Source organism: Nannospalax galili, unplaced genomic scaffold, assembly GCF_000622305.1.
Source record: "Nannospalax galili isolate Female #2095 unplaced genomic scaffold, S.galili_v1.0 scaffold5048, whole genome shotgun sequence".
In the NCBI taxonomy this organism is placed as follows: Eukaryota; Metazoa; Chordata; class Mammalia; order Rodentia; family Spalacidae; genus Nannospalax; species Nannospalax galili.
In genome coordinates this window covers 15,826-21,295 of record NW_008358087.1, presented here as the reverse complement: position 1 = coordinate 21,295, position 5,470 = coordinate 15,826, and the positions used below count along the sequence as shown (strand labels likewise).

The 5,470-nt window shown below is 36.8% G+C and overlaps 1 long non-coding RNA gene across 1 annotated transcript; it reads right to left on the bottom strand.

Moving 5' to 3' along the window:
* Positions 1-616: 616 nt before the first annotated feature.
* Positions 617-4,137, bottom strand: LOC115068118. The gene is made up of 3 exons (XR_003847494.1): positions 3,987-4,137; positions 2,721-2,869; positions 617-892 (listed from the first exon to the last, which is right to left on the bottom strand). It is a non-coding gene; the product is annotated as an uncharacterized LOC115068118 (long non-coding RNA).
* Positions 4,138-5,470: the final 1,333 nt, after the last annotated feature.

Below are 5,470 nucleotides of genomic sequence, written 5' to 3'. Positions count from 1 at the left end.
TACCTGCCAAGCCCAATAGGTACATCACCAAGAAGAGCAAAGCATGTAGGATCTGCAACTCCTGGTTATCAGAGAACCCCAGGAGGAAGAAGCCACTCACTGTGGATATATTTGTGACCCTCATTCTGAGATCAAAAATTGTGAGAGTAGCCTGGCAAGGAGGAAATGCGGTAGGAAATGGTGTAAGAATTGCGCCTCTATTCAGCATTACTTATTTCCACACAAAATGTTTAAATGTTCGCTATGCAGAAGTTCTGACCTCAGTGGTGAAATCCATAGACTCAAACACATATTTCTTATACACATAAAGTTTACACTTAATTATAGGAAATGAATAGTTGTAGATGAATATCAAAGAGACCTTGTTATTGAGACCGTCATGCACAGAAGACAACAAAACATCACCCTGCTCTTTTGCTCTATAAGGGTCACTATTCTCTTTCCACAGAAATGCCCATTTCTCTGGTTTAAAGTCAGTAGTTGAAATGCATTGATAGCTTTTCAGCAAAGGAAGCTGAGCTTTGGGATACATTTATGTCATGCATTGCATGTTAGTAGCACACAGATGACCCATAGAGATAAGATGACTTTGGATCCTGAGGCATTATTACTGGTGCTAGATGCTGCTGATTCCTTCACAGCAAATTTTATTATGAAATTGCAGGACAGAAAATGTCTTGACAATTATCTTCCAAATAGTTATATGAAATGTACCTGTGCTGGAAATCAAGAGAAAAATGTGGTAGCTGAGAACAACTTGGCTGTGACTCTCACGCGATGCTTCTCATTTGTTTGTCCGCAGTATCATCAACTGTTTGGAACTTGTGTGAGTCTTCACTGCACAAAGCTGCTCTTCTGATCATTTGCCTCCAGTTATATCTTGGATAAGTACCTAATCATGAAATGAAAAAAAAAAGAAAATAGACCATGGCAAATAATGAAAAAGTAGTTTTACATTAGGAAGGATAACATTGAAACCCCCAATGTATAATTTCAGACAGGTAGGAGCTGTAGTGATCTACCTTTGTGACAAGAAAGATGACAGGCATATCCACAGCCAATTGTTTGATTTTGGTAGGGCGGGGTTAATGAAACATTCTGTTCTGTGTACATAACCTTGGCATTGGAGGGCTGAGGAATGTCCACCTCATCTTTGACATGTTGGCAACTGTAATATGTGATATAACTTCTTTGGGCCTTTTCTCTAGAGCTTTCCAAATCCCATTGTATGTTTTCCTGTGCTTTGGTGATCCATCCACTTAACACTGATATCTGAGAGAATCCTCAGTCTCACTTTGTCCCCAAAATTGTTCATTTGAGACAGGCCAATCACACAGTTTCTTCCAGAGAAGGTACAGCCTTTGTCACATCTTCATTTTGAAAACAGTGAACTGGACACCTGAGCCTTCCCTGTCTATCTCGTCTTTCCTGGCAGAGTCCATTCCACTTGATTAAAATACATTTGGCTATTAGTGCCAGGCAAAGTGGCAGAAACCTGTTGTTTCAGGTCTCTACTATGCCAAGAGTCAATATCATCTTGAGATCATGGTGGAATGCTGAGAGTGAGGCAGGGTGAGGTGCAATTAACTAAATATTGGAATTTCATTCTAGCAGTCTAACAAAACAAACCTCTTGATCCTCATAGAGTATTACATTACACATTAGCAATTCAAGAATTCTCTCAAAGTTATTGATTTCCTCAAAATCTCAAACCACAAAATGGAAACAGGGCTAAGTTGACTTTAGAATTATGTTCCTAATGTTTTCTTCTTAATTTCTATTCTTTCTTCCTCCTTTTCCTTTGACATTACTGTTCATACTTATTTTTTCTGTCTGTTCAATAATTTAATCTGGAATATTTACTTACACAGTTATAAAGGAAACCAAGAAAGTGAGTAATATTTCACATTCAATTTTATGAGACAAACACCATGCTATAGAGTCCATTCTCAAATACGTCTTCAGCCACAGGCAGTTTTCACAACTTCTTGCTAGGCATATGTCTCAATTTTTATAGGAAAGATAAAACTTCAGAATGCTGAAGCAAGAGCCTGGAATTTATAAATGTGAATGAAATGGTTGTTGAAAACATGGGCACATCATTGAGCATTTGAATATGTATTTCACAGAGGCTTTTCATACCTGAATATGTAAGACATTCCCTTTTTCCCAATATGCTTGTTTTCCTAGAATGGTCCCTCCCTCTGGTGATTTGCACATATGCATTAAATATTTGATGTTATTTATTCAGACATTTTCTTTAAATTCAACTTCCTTTCACCCTTGACTTAAGTCTTGGATTTGCAAATTAAGTTTGAAGACAATAAAGTGCTACCTGAATTTCCATGAAGTTCCCATTCCCCATCCAAATGTGGAAAACTCACCCCAGGATTTCTTGGTGTCTGGGCAGTTCTCCAAGCAGCTGGGCAACCTCTGACAGAATTATGTCCACACTCACTGATTTAAAAACTGTATTATTTCCCTTGGGCACAAATTGGCCTCAGTTGTTTTTTATGAGAAATCATAGTGTTAGAAACATTTGCATGGAAGTCTGAACCTAGTGATGCAACACCTAATTGTCTCACTCTTTGTCATCTGTGACTTAGAGCTATTAAAATTTGACTCTTTGATGTGAGGCCTGGTGAGACTGGGGTTTAGTTTTCTCTTCCTTACCTGTTCTCAACTTAGCAGATCTGTCAAACACATGGAGAGATACTCACCACTTGGTGTCATGAGCCACAGTCTGTAATTCGGACTCAGAGTTCTCAGGAGACATCAGGTGCTTGCCCACCAGGCGCCCAGCCCTTGCTGCTTCTGCTCTTCTGAGTCTCACGGGTGGAGAACGACTGTGTAGCTAAACCTAGCATTTCTGAGAAACCAGTAGGCAATTTAAAAGAGTTACAAGAACAGTGAATTCGCTAATGTCTGACCTTGTGAGAAACAATAAATTAATATATTCTTTTACTTGATCCTTGAAGTTGAGATCAATAAATGAAATTTAATTTTGGTTATATATACTTAGGATAGTTAAAATGTAGACTAAGAGATTGTAGAATATGTCTAGCAATAGTGCTGCACAAGGTGACCCAGTCTGTTCTTGTATGACTTATCCAAAGAGTATTTGAAGAGATCAGAAGAGGGTGTTGGATCCCCTGGAACTAGAGCTATACAAAGTTAGCTGCCGTGTGGGTGCTGGGAACCAAACCTAGGTGCTCTGCAAGAGCAGTCAGTGCTTTAACCACTGAGCAATCTCTCCAGTCTTGGAATTCAATTTTTTTTCAGTTCATAAAATATTTCTAATTGAGATACGTGAAGTCATGAAAATAATCCATAAGTGGAATATAGCAGGAATGGACTCAAGATCATAGATGTAGAGAGTACTTTGAAAGAGTGGTTATTTATTTCAAGAGGAAAAAGAAATCAGCTTATGGAATGTTCACTTCATACTGAGGTGTCTTGCAAGTTCTCATTTCATAAGCTTTCTGTATAATTTTCATTTGATCCAGGCACGAGATTATTGCTGTAGGGTTCTTAAAGTCATCTTAGGTATTGAGATCAAGTAATTTGAACACAGAAGGATATGTTTATTTTTTTTCAATGATAGCTAAATTTTGATGTTTTTTATATTTTTTATTTATTATTTTTATTTTATGTGTATGCGTATATTGCCTGTGTGTAGGTAAGTGCACCCATATTGTGCGATGCCCACTGAGGAGAGAAGAGGCTGTTGGATCCCCTGGAACTAGAATTACCAACAGTTGTTAGCTGCCATGTGGGTGCTGGGATTTGAACCCGGGTCTTCTGCAAGAACAGCCAGTGTTCTTAACCACAGAGCCATCTCTCCAGTTATTTTTATAAAAAGCCCATTTGAGAACATAGATCAAATACATGTGACCTTGGTTTCTTCAATGAATAAAGAAGTTTTATATTGTCTTAAATACAGGAGGCGGGGCTATGGAGATAGCTCATCAAAAAATGGCACTTACCAATAGGGCTGATGAACCCAGTTCAGTCCCTCAAACCAAATGCTAGGACCTGAGTTCAATTCCTTGGACTCTATGCTATGTTCTTTAATTTTCTTCTGAAATACTTCTATCCTACCCAGAAAAAATGAGAGAAATTAGTCTAAAAAATCACTCACTGGAATCCTAAAGCTAACATTTTCAAAGCTTAACAGAAATACCCATTTGCACAGTAAATGTTCATGAATATAAGTTTAAAGTTTTCCTATTTTCATATAATTAAATGTGTATCTCTTGGCATTTTAGACTCTCTGAAGAAATTTCCTCAGCTGAAGATAATTGTATTAAACTTTTATACTGCATTATTTTTGGTTTTATTTTGTGAAATGTATAGTCATTATTATATCTCATATTTGAAAATTCACCCATCCTAAAACACAATGGGAAGATTCCACTCTCAGCACAGCCTCTGAAATGAACCACATGCACAAGCTCAAATAAGGTGAATTTTTCAACAAAAAGTATCCTAGAAAAAGTACTGAACACATGTGTCATGATCTAATTTTTTTCTTATCTACCATTTGCTCTAAGCCTGAGTAAAAGACTTGTAAATAGTGCAAATATTATTTTGACCATCACTGTTAAAATAACTACAGAGAAAAGTATAAAATGTTTTTTGCGAGTTTTACTTAGTGATTAACTTACAAATTATTAATAAAAAGAATGAAGACTGATTTTACAAGATCATTAAAAAGTGTTTCTCCTTAATCAAGGAGCAAGCAGGATAGACCTGTAAAAATAATTTCTAATTCAAGTGGCAACAAAGAGTTTAAAAATCAATAATACACTAAGCCAGCCCCAAGTAAAGAAACACTGTTTTTTTCTGCAGAAGAGGGCATTAGTAAGGAAGGATTCCACCCAGTTGCCTGAGTCTTACAAAGAGGGAACACTGGCAGGGTAGTGGATAATTGTATTTCACTTGTAAGAACAGTGTTCAAGGACATGCCTGAGGTAAGACCAAGGATGTTTTTGATGAAGAAAGTGCAGGTGAGTTTTTAAATGTTATTAAGAGTAGTGCACAGAATGAATTCATTCATTTCCTGAATCTCACAATTTGACTTCTGAGAACTTGGAAATTTATACCAAATGATGGATTTCTTAATGAATCTATCAGATGTTTGGTGGTCACGAAGTTAATAGAGTACAGTGTTTATTGAGGAGCTAGCTAGATCTTTCTAATGACTAGAAACTTGTTATAAAGATAAAATATTAATCTAAGTAATAGATGTAATTTCAATTCTTAATAGGGAAATAATATTGATAATTATTAATAGGGACATAACACACTATTTATGATTAGTAATCTTAAAAACATTTTTCTGTCTCACATAGTGTTTAAGGGGAGGGGGGTTCATTGTTCACCACTGAGGGAAGCCAGGGCAACAACTGAAGCACAGATACAGAAGGAACAATGCTGACCTACTTGTTTCTCTGGCCTGTGCTCAGCC